At 47.7% G+C, this 11,775-nt stretch overlaps 1 protein-coding gene across 1 annotated transcript in view; it reads left to right on the top strand.

The window, feature by feature from the left end:
• MREG (melanoregulin) overlaps positions 1-11,775 on the top strand; it is a 57,483-nt gene that overhangs the window by 5,732 nt on the left and 39,976 nt on the right. The gene's annotated exons all lie outside the window — the stretch shown is intronic.

Genomic DNA, 11,775 nt, shown 5'->3' with positions numbered 1-11,775 from the left:
CGTCTGTCAATCATCAATATAAGGTTTGGGGTTCTGCCTGCCATTCTTCCCTGCACCGACTATATTTATAAAGTAAATAGTGATCAAAACAACAACCAAAACCCAATATGCAGTGAGGACAGGATAATAAGGCAAATGGATTATTTTGGAATGGCAAGATCATGAATCATTTGTCTGTAGAATAGTGAATGACTTTTTGGTTCAAGATTTCATGTTACTAATTAAAAGAAACGCTAATAATTAAAATATTATTAGCTTCCTAGGACTGCCGCAACCAATCACCATAAATTTGGTAGCTTAAAATGGTAGAAATTTATTCTCTCACAGTTCTGGAAGCCAGAAGTCTGAAATCAAGGTGTCGGCAGGGCCCTGCTCCCTCCGAAGACTCTAGGGAGAACCCTTCCTTGCTGACTCCAGCTTCCGGTGGTTCCTGCTGCGGAAGCACGACTCCAATCTTTGCCCCTGTCTTCGTTCATGTGTCTCTCCTCCTCTGTGTCTCACACATCCCTCCGATCTCTTATAAGGACACCAGTCATTGGATTTGGGGGCTGCCTTAAACTCAGGATGATTTCCTCTCAAGATCCTTAACTTAATTTCATCTGCAAAGCCCCTATTTCCAAATAAAGTCACGTTCCCAGGAACCGGGTGTTAGGACTTGGACCTGTCTTTTTAGGGAACACTTGTTCAACCCACGGCAGGGTACCTTTTTGGGAAAATGGTTGCACTCAAAGCATTGGTTTCTATTCCACTTTTAGAGCATGACGTCTTGCATTAGTGATAACAAGCATGTTAGTGCCATATAGAAATCCTCCTGAGCATGAGTTGTGGTTCTGGAAAATATGACTCAGGAGGCACAGCTGCAGTCAGTCACCTTTAAGCAGAGATGCCCGTGTCCCCTGGCACTACCGAGTCTACTGCCATATGACATCCAATACAGACATCAAGCCCAGAAGAGTCTAAAATGGAATATGAAAGGAGTACAGTGTAAATGTCATATACTGAAGCGTCCTTCACAAAGTTTCCTTTGATCTTTTTCAGGGAAATAGAATTCTCACTCTCTTATCTTTATTGGCTGTTAATAACCGATAAGCACCACCGCTGCCCAGTTGTTCAAAAGCAAAAGAAGGGAGAGAGAATTACCAATCATGGTTGAGTTTTTTGTTTGTGGCTCTCGCTTAAGCCGCCTCAGTGAACCCTGTAATGAGCTTCCAAATTTGTCTTGCTCCCAGCTCTTCTCAGGGCTCACCTGCGCCTTCCATTCATGATAACAGTTTCCCCACATATCTACGGGCAGTGAACAATGAACAGATGTCCATGTTTTGTTTTTCTCCAGTGTCTGGAATTCCTATGGGGGAAAAATAACATACAACCTCGGTGCTCTTGATGGTTGTTTCATGCCCACAAAGCGGGGGGGCCGTTCTGAGAAGGAATTGACAGGGGCTTATGGGTGTGGGCACTAGAATTGAATTTTCCTGATCCGTAAAGAAATGGTTCCATTTGAGCCATACCGTTTCTGACGTTGCAGGAGAGGGTGAGAGACCGGAGCTGTGACATATGCCTCCCTTGCCCCATCTCTCCTGAGCCTTTGTAACGTTGTACTTCGTGTGTATGGTGTGCTAGGCACTGTCCGAAGTGCATTACATCTATGAATGAAATCCTCACCATAACCATACCACGCACAGTCGATTCTTGTTACTCACAGTGATTATGTTCTGTTAGTCACCGAACATACTGAATGAAAGAATATCGAACCATTCATTGCTCCAAGGGGAAAATGCAGAGTTAGAGTCCTGCCGTCGATTTGCCAACTGATCAATACATACTGTGTTTTATGTGTGTTTCCCCTTAAAGACTCCTTATTTAATATATATTGTTGATTCGTTAACATTGCACTGGAGGCCAACAGCACTATAACTCATGCGTTGAATGAAGCTTATCTAACACACATATTTTAGCACTTCAGCACTATGCCTGGGGCCGTTCTAAACAGCGAAATCACCAACAAAAAAGCACAGAAATGCAAAAAATGGGGCACTAAACAGAGCACGAAAAGGATTCTTGATTAGAGTGTGAAAGCTGATACAGGAGGACACCATCGGACCTTAGTGGGGAGCTTGGGCTTCAAACACTGCAAAAGTACCACGGGTATTCATTTCAGGATAACAGAGAAATTTTAGTAAGTGAGTGAATTTGCAGATACAGAATCTGGGAATAATGAGGGTAGACTGTAGTTAGGTCTCTATCCCTTCTTGACAGAGGAAGAAAGCGGAGGCACAAGAGCTTCAGTAGCACAAGAACACAGGTGGCTGAGTTGGGCTCGAGTCCTCTTCTCTTCTCTTCCAGAACCATGGAAACAGCAGTGGCCCCCTGTATGCAGGGAGGTGTGCAACTAGCTGCTTATGTGGTGTGTGCTGGAAATTGTGTTTGCCGTATGAGACTTGCCCTGAATTGTCACAGCCTGGGGTTGAGAAATACTAGACCCCTTGTCTGTATTGTGGCTGGTGAAACCAGGTGCCAGTGGGGAAGAAGGGTGGTGGGTTTAAGACGCTTCAAAGAGAATCACCACCAACCCTAGAATCATCTTTTATATGTGTAGAGATTTTCATTTCACAGTGTGGACTCACATGACCTCTGAGCAGATCAAATGGTCTTCTGCCCTTGGAAGGGCTTTAAAAAAATGTTGGCTCATGTGTTTGTGTCAGTGAGCTCGCTCAGACCAGGGCTCAGATAGCCTGCCTCTTTCCCCACAATAATGCTGCTGGGTTCCCTGAGCTGACACAACTCACCCCTACCCTCCTGCAGAGCCTGCAGTTTACAAAGCCTGCAGGCCTGGGCTGGACAGTGATTCACAGGAAGTGACTACAGAGGCGCAGAGGGTTCCTGCTGTACGAAGGAGCTCCTGGCTCCTGAAGAATCCATTCTGAGGCTTGCACTTTAACCTTCTTGATGGATAGGGGAGAGAGAGGAGAGGGCATGGGTGCTGTTCCCAGAATGGCTTCAGGTGCAGTGAGTGCAGGCTAAGTGCTTTCCCAAGACGTCAGCCACTCAAAATTCATATAAGGGTGACTTTTAAAGGTGTCTTCCTAGGCAACCCACAGCATCCCTTTCCCCCTTTTGTGACTTGAATTAGTCAGTCTTGGTAAAATTGGAAGTTCCCATGATGAAATGTCTTACACATCATGTGATCTAGGTTTCCGGAGACCTTTTTATTTTCTAGATATCTTAAAGTGATCTTATCACTATACTTTGGTTTGAAAAGTAAATTCTGTGTAAATGTTGGGTAAAACAGTTTATTCTGTTGGCGTTTGAGGTCCTCTTCAGTCTGGTAAATACATGTTTGTTTTGTGCCAGTTATACACTGTGCACTCTATTCTTGTGTACTTTTTTTTTAGGAAATACTTTTGACGAGACAGTATGTATCTCATGAACTTCTGTACTGCCTGGCATGTGATAAGAGTTTTCTGCATTGCTTTGTACTTATTTTTTTTTTCCCCTTGCCTTTAAAAAATTGGTGGTGGTACATGTGATATCAGAGACTAAAAACGTACAAAAATTTGTACAGTATAAACAACATTCATAGAGTGAATACTCCTGTAGTCACCACCCAGGGCAAGAGATAGCCCCACATGCCCCACCCCTGATTGTATCTAGACCATCGTGACAGACGTTTCCTTGCTTTTCTTTATAGCTTTCCCACCTATTTAGGCACCTTAAATATGTACTTCAGTTTTGCCTGCTTTGACACTTGACGTAAATGGGATCTCCACTTTGTGACATCCATCCAAGTTGCTGTGTGTAGCTTAGTTTGTGGTTCTCACTGCTTTATAGTACATTTCATTTTGTTCACTCCTTTGACTGTTGGTTGACTTTTGGGTCCTTTCCAGTTTGGGGCGATTCCGCATGGTTTAGATTTTAAAGTCAGTACAAAAGGTGAAATTGTTCATCCTTCCACCATATTCGCCTCCTCCTGGGTCCTCAGATACACCAAGCATACGTCTGTCTCAGGGCCTTGGCACTTTCTGCCCTCCCTGCTTAGAATGTTCTTCCTCCCCTTACCTGTGTGGGTAACTCCCTCACTTTATTCAGGTCTCTGGTCAAAGTCATTTTGCCAGAAAGTTCTTCCCTCCTTAAAACAGCATTCCTACTCCCTCACCCTGTGCCGTGTTCACCCTGGACTCCTACGGAGCCTGCGTGTTACGTGATGTGAAATATGTACTTATTGTCTGCTTCCTCCCATGAGACTGAGAGCCAGCCCCGCCTTCATCAATGTAAACAGCTCAAATGTGAAGAATTTGTCTGTAAGTCGGGAGACAGCGATTGCGCCTCATTTCTGTGAACAGGGGAAGCAACAGTTCATTCATGTAGCAAATGTTTATTGAGCATCTACTAAGTGCCAGGTCCTGTTCCAAGCCTGAGGTGCATCACTGAGCCAAACAGATACAGATCCTGTCCTTGTGGGGCTTTTATTCTAGTTTGGGGCAGGGGGTGGGGTGGCACAGTAATGTAACAGTAATTGTAAGAAGTAAATGTAAGAAACAGTAAATGTAAGAAGTAAATCAGAAGACATGTAAATGTGTAGAACACAAAGGCAGAGCAGGGGCAGGGGAGCGTGCTTACGATTTTAAGTACATTAGTCAAGGTGGGTCTCATTGAGGACCTCATTCTTTTTGGTTTTCAATATTATATTAGTTTCAGGTGTACAACAGAGTGTTTAGACATGTATGTCATTTATGTAGTGATCCCCTGATTGGTCTAGTGCCCACCTGGAGCTATACATAGGTGTTGCCACATTGTAGACTATATTCCCTATGCTGTACTTTTTACACCCCCGTGACTATTTTGTAACTACCAATTTGTACTTCTTAATCCCTTCACCTCTTTCACCCAGAGGAGCTGATGTTTAAACAAAGATTTGAAGGAAGGGAGGGAGTGAGGCATGTGGATACTTGGGGGAAAACATCACAGGTAGAAGAATCAGCCAGTGTGAGGACCTGAGATGGGAGTGTCACTGGTGGGTTCAGGGAACAGCTGAGAGGCCAGAGTGGCTGGGGTGTTGCATTGGGTGTCACCTGGGACCATGATAGGACTTTGGCTTCTACTCTAAGTCAACTGGGAGTCCCTGGAAGGTTTTTGAGGGGTGACATGATCTAATATACATATTAAAAGGGTCACTTTGGCTGTTGTGTTAAGAATAGAATTGGTGGAGGTCATGGCAGAAAGAGGTAGATCAGTGAAAAAACAACGGTTGCAGGAATTCTCGTGCGAGACACAGGTGCCCTGGCTCTGGTGGTAATGGCAGAGGTGGGCATGTTTTGAATGTAGATCCCCTTGGGTTTTCTGATGGATTAGATCTAGGGGATGAGCGAGCCAGTATGACTTGAAGGGTTGGGGCTTGAGCAATCTGGAGGGTGGGGTTCCCGTCCTGTCGTCTGAGTGGGGAGACTGCTCGTGGGAAGATCAGGTGCTGGGGTCCGACCGCCCTGACCTTGAGCTGTCTGTTACACGTCCACGTGGAGGTGGGAAGAAGGCAGGCAGACATAGGAGTGTGGGATTCCAGAGAGAGGTCTGAGGTGGGGATACAGGTACAGGTTTAGGAATCTTCCTCATGTGGATGGAATTGAAAGCCGGGAGATCAGATGTAGTGACCAGGAGTGAGTGGAAGCAGAGAGGAGACCTAGGACTGGGTCTAACCTTCCTGACCCCCAGCGGAAGAAATACTAATAATGCTTCCCCTGCCCACTTCACAGGGATCCCGTCAGGACCTTCCTCAAAAGCACTTACAGCAACATATGGTGCCTGATCACACAGGCTCTGTTTCAGCCATGGCGGGGGGGGGGACAGCAGTGCCAGAAAGTGGTATCTGGTATCTTCTTTCTTGCAGGCTGAGGGTGGCCAGGCCACTGCTGCTAAAGGAAGCCGTGAGCCTCGGCGGCTGAGCTGAGAAAAGCTCCAGAATCCATGGGACAGTGTTTAAACTTGTGGTTAAATAATGGTAAACATTGGATTAACTAGGTAAGAGAAGGGAGCCTCAGTGTCTATCTTGGAAGCAATGAAGGAGGAAAGAAGGAAGGGAGGGAGGGACGAAAAGAAGGAGAGGGTAAGGATCTTAGATTCGTCTGCTCCTTCACCAGGTTTCCATAGAGGGAAGAAGGGAAAGGTCTGGAAGCCAGGGCCCCAGTCGGCAGGCTAGTTCCTAGTGGGGAATCAGAGGAAGTAGGCCTTAGGTGATGAGGGGGCGGCACCAGACAGCCTTTTGAGGTGGTTGTTTTTTTTTTTTTTGCTTTGGTTGCTGTGTACTGGAGATTTTATCTCTTCACTGTTTCAGAGCGTCAGTCTTAAACCAGTGGTCACTGACACACAGCCTGTCTGTGGGGAGAGCAGTAAAGCCACCTGAGCCGATGGTGCCAGCAGCCGGCCTTGTGTGCAGGGTGTTTGGTGGGGCTTTCTCAACTCTTGTACACACGTCCTTGTTGACAGTGAGGACTCAGGGAAACTCTTGGAAGCAACTTTCATGCTGAGGAGCAGCCGCCAGGCAGCGAGTCCAGGGTTTGTGTCTTCCTTTAGCTCTAGACTGTACTGAACACAAGACTCCCCAGCAATTTGGTCTTGTGCCTCCAGGTGGGATGGGGGCGAGGGGGCGAGGGAGGAATCTGAGACCTGTCTCATCCTTCCCTTTTGGGAGTGAAAAGCAGCTTGTGCTTCCAATGTAACTTCAGAGCCACCTCTCAAATGCCTGAGGTTAATAAAATATTTATCATCAGCAGACGGTGGCCAGGGACAAAACAGCCTCCCTTACTTTCTTCAGCACCTTTTAGAAATCATTATATGGGGGAGGGAGAGAAAGTGAAGCTCCTGATTTCATACCCTTCCTCGCCTCCTTCTCTCCTTGGGCGTCTCTGCCCAGACCTCAGGGCCTTTGCACTGAATTTGCTTCCTGTAGGCTCCAGAGTCCTCCACCGTCTCATGTGCACAGAGGGGCCCATGCTGCTTCTCCAGTTTTTGCTTTAGGCTTTTCTTTGTTCTGGTCTCTCCACCCTAAGGGTTTAAAGTTTTAGAGCTAGTGGATGCTGCCTTGGCTGTGTGGTGGTGTAGGGTTTAAGGAGCAGGGACATGGCGTGCCAGAGCACAGAACCCAGGATCTGGGGAGCCAGGTCGGCTCTGCCACGTCCTATGCATGAGCTCCCACCTTCATTCACCTTCATCTTGACCGGGATTTTGATAAAATTATTAATTTAATGATTGATTTAGCGATAGGAACCCACTTTTCCAATGCCTCAGGTAAACCTGACTTGTAACTCGAATGAATAAGAAGACCTTGGCGGGAATGAGGTCCAGGTTGAGGGAGGCAACAGAGCTGAGAGGAGGGGGCTGCATTGCAGAGATGAGCGGGCCAGGCCCGTGCTTACGAGGAGGCAGGAGGTCCTGGCAAACAGCACTGGGGACAGTCCTTGCTCACCCAGAGGCGGAAACGCACGGTTTTCTTCCCTGTTTATACTGTCCCCTGGGTGTCAGTGACTAGGCTGAGTCTGAGGCTCATGGGATGCCAGGGGAACGCAGCCCCTAATTAGGGCAGGGCTAGATGTGGGAGGACAGGAGACGGCACCTGTCTGGAGACCTGAGCTCTTCTGCACAGGCGGCTGGTGATCGCCTATGGAGCTTCGGGCAGGTTTGTAGAGTCAGGAAGAGTGGCTAGTGTTTTCCATTGGCTGGAGTAGTGCATCTTCGTGTGTGTGTGTGTGTGTGTGTGTGTGTGTGTGTGTGAGAGAGAGAGAGAGAGAGTTTGGTTGTGAGCGGGTAGGGGGACTGGCCAGGGAGGCAGCGGTCATAATCTTCTCAAAACACACAAAAGAGTAGTGGGTTATTAAACAAAAAGTGGCCAGATTATTCATGGTCAAATGTTATGACTGATGATTCAGGTAAATAGTGGCTAATTTCTAAACCTCCTGCTTTAGGGGAATTTTAAAAAAGTGGTAGCTATGAGTTATGTCTGGGAATTTCTCTAGCAGACTGGGGTCCCAGGGTAGTTGGCTGCATTCAACAAAATACTTTTAAAGTAACTACTCTGAGCCTGACCCTGGCGGGTGATGTGAGGCATCAAGAAAATATTGGCTACAATTCCTGCCTTAGAGGAACTTACCAATTTGTTGAAGAGACAAGACTTGCACGAGTGACACAGATTTGGGGAAAAACAAAAGACTGGCTTCAGGAAAGTACCGGGGTTTCGTTGCCCGAGAGGTGCATGTCTTTTGGTGGCAGCAGCTGTGGTCACAGCTCCTGGTGAAAGCTGTGCCCCCGGGGCCTGGAGGAGAAGCCCCAGGTTTGTACAGGTTTGCTCCTCACATGTGTAGTCGTTATCTGAGCCACTCCGTTGGTCGGTGCATCCCATCACAGCATTTGGTTATCCAGTCTTACGGCACATGGCTGCTTGGAGACCTTCCATCAGGAACTTGTGCTGTCTTATGACAGATGGCTGCCTGGCCTGGGAGAAGTCAAGCAACTGCAGAGTCTTGTCCTTCTCTGCAAAGTGGGACAGGGTCACCCACCCTTCCGACCACAGGTGGTTGTGTAACAGGAGGGATGGAATGTAGAAGCCCTCGTGAAAAGCCCTGTATTATGTAGTGGTGGTTTATCATCGGCTGCAAAGTCTATTTAGACAAAAAGAAGTGGAATCATTGCCCTTTGCGTGATTGATGTCCATCCGCGTCCATTCCTCATTGTCCCAGCATCCTCTCTTCCTGGCTCTCACCTGCTCCCTCCGGCTCCCTTCCACCCCTGCTCCTTCAGTCCAGCTCTTCCCCCAAACTCTTTCCTCACTTCCCCTGTGATCCCACGGCTTCCTGGGTGACAGAAATGCATGTGCATTTCTCCCAAGTCTGGATCTGTGGCCCTGCCCTCGCTCCTAAGAGCTACATCCTGACTCCTCTCTGAATGTCCTTCAGGCTCACAGATTAGCTGTGGTTTCCAACGTGATGTCCCAGTTAAAAACACCCCCTCACATGTCAACTTTGATGCCTCTCCTCATGCCTATGTGCTGCCAGTAACAGGGCTGCCACACCCCCTCTCAGATGCAGGTGGAATCGCCCTCTCATTTTCATTCCCACTTCTGTTAGCTCAGCCCACACCCTTGTTCACTTTCACCCGAACCAGTATTTCCAAATGTTCGGTGTTACATATGTATTTATTTAAATAGCAATAAAACTCCACGTTTCCTACGCCCCAAAGAAATCTTCCATGTAACTCTAACCAATAAGATGTAACTAGAACAGCTGTTCTTGTGGTTGGTTTGTGGGCTCCTTTCCTTCTCTGCCAGGGGGTCCTACCCATTTTCTGTCCCACTCCTCCCCTACAGTGGCCCTGGACCCCTGACACTGGGACCTCAAAGGCCATGGCGTGAAAACAACACCTGCCCTCTTGTGGCAGCCTCCTAAGCATCCTCTTGTTCCTTCTTGTCGCAGTTATTTCTCTAAAATCCAGAGCTGACAAAGCACAAAATCCTCTTGGTAACTCGTCACAGTGTGTAGAATAAAGCCTGAACGCTGGCACGATCCTCGTCTCACCCCAAATCGCCGTTTCTTCTTCATGTCCCTGCATTTCCCTCCCTCCGTACACGGTGTGCTACAGTCAGGCAGGATTACTTGGAACCCCCCACCCCTGAGGGCGCTTGAAGCCTCGATATGCTGCACCTGTGCTGTTGCCTCTGCCAGGAATACCTTTCCTCTTGCTTCTCTTCCTGGTGAAAATCTATATACTGCTCAGGTCTGAGTTAGACGTTGTCACCTCCATGAAACCTTTCTTGAGCTTTCTTCTCATTACACACAATTTGTCACACCTTCTTCTCTGCTCCTGTGACCTTGTGTTTATACATTAAACATGTTTTTCACTTATCGTATTGCATTATAGTCTCTCTAAGGGCAGGGACAGTGTCTGTCATGCAGGGTGGCATGCGGGGTCTCTGGTCCTGCTCCCCGACATAAGAACGCAGGATATGGTGAGGCCAAAAAGGAACACCCACGGAGCCATAGATAGGGGAGTCATGCCACTACAGTCTCGCTGGCGGCTGTGTTGGAGACACGGGAAGCCGCAATCCACTGTCCACCTCTCTGCCAACTGTCCACAACCCACTGTCCACCTCTCTGCCAACCAACCAACCCACCCCACTTGCTAGCTGCAATCCGCTCTTGCTAGCTCAGCCACCATCTCTTCGCTAGCCCCCATTTCCCTGCTAGCATAGCCATGGCAGTTATATTAGTGGCCAATGGCTCACTGCTTACAGCTGACGGCCAACTAGACACAGCTGATGGCCATCCAATCACAGTTGATGGCCATTTACTACCTGAGTGAGAACCTTTCCGCGTGAGGGCGAGAGCCTGGAAACTGCACTCCTGGCTCTGTCCCCACAGTGTCCTATTTTATTTTCAAGTCCCCAAAGCACCCAGCCCAGCACCCAGTCTACAATAGGCATCCGTTCTGTGTTTGATAAATCAACAACTGAATGAATGAATGAATGAATTTGACCTGCTCATTAAAGCCCGAAAAGGCAGGGCACCAAAGCATCATTTGCCTCACCTGTCGCTGGCTCATCATTCTTAAGAAGAACCTGCTATGGGGCTCCGTTTCTGCTTTGGTGGTGTCAGGCAGCCCTGTGAGAACAGGAGGCTTCTGAGAACTGATGGATGAGCTGTGTCTGGTTCCCTGTACGTTGCTCTTTTCCTCGTAGCTCTGATCCCCCATCACGTCCCAGACCCTATACTTCTGAACTGCAGTTGGAGAAATTTAAGGAGCACTGTTCAGCCTCCAGTCTCTCAGCCGTCTGCCAGATTCAGGTAGACCATGTCCAATGCCCTTGCTGACCTGGGTTCCAAGATCCCATCCCCTCTTTTCCCCCAGTTTTCACGCCTTCGACCCACGTGGCATTTACTGAGTCTCCTTCCCAGGTGCCTTCTGTTTATCTGGGTGTCTTCTGTCTGTTCTCATTTGCCATTCCTCTTGTCACACCTGCAGGTGTATTTGCCACCCCATGGGCATAGGGCATTCTAGTTGTCTAAGAGAATGGCATTACTCACCATCCAGGTGCAAAGCCAGAGAGCTTCTATCTTCTTCACATTTTTGAATAGAGTATTTTCTTCATCTCCACACCATCATTCTAATCCTGATACCGACCATGTCTCCCCTGAGTTGCCTCAGTTGCATCTTAATGAATCCCCAAATCCACTTGACTTCTCTCAAGCATTTGCCACACTTTACCAGAGAGATCTTTAAAGGAGTCATACTGTTCATGTCACATCACAGTCTTGCTTAAAACCCTTCCGCATCTTTCTTTGCTGTTAAGAGTGAAGACCACATTTCTAAACAATGTTAGAAAACATGGCCTGCAAAGCCATGTGGATCTGACCCCAGCTACCTCTCTAGCTTCTCTTTCACTCTCTGGTCAATATCCCCTTTCTTCTAATGCATAGACACCTTGCTTCCTCCCACCCCAGGGCCTTTGAATGTGTTGTTTCCTTTGCCTGAAATTCTGTTCTTCTCTTTCCATGTCAAGCTCAAGCACCCCTTCTTCACAGTGCTACCTGATGCCTACCCCATGAGCTCTCACGGCTCCCAGAACTCCCCCTTTGTAACACTTACCACCTTTTCTAATGATACAGTCATGTGATAATTCATTGATGTGTTTCCCTCCCTAGACTCTGGTGAGGTCCAAGGACAGGGACCATGTCTGCGTTGCTCACAGTTTTATTGGGCCTTGTGATTAACATGGAGTTGGTGTTTCATACATAT

Source organism: Rhinolophus sinicus, linkage group LG01, assembly GCF_036562045.2.
Source record: "Rhinolophus sinicus isolate RSC01 linkage group LG01, ASM3656204v1, whole genome shotgun sequence".
Lineage (NCBI taxonomy): Eukaryota > Metazoa > Chordata > Mammalia > Chiroptera > Rhinolophidae > Rhinolophus > Rhinolophus sinicus.
This window is presented reverse-complemented; position numbering and strand designations above follow the sequence as displayed.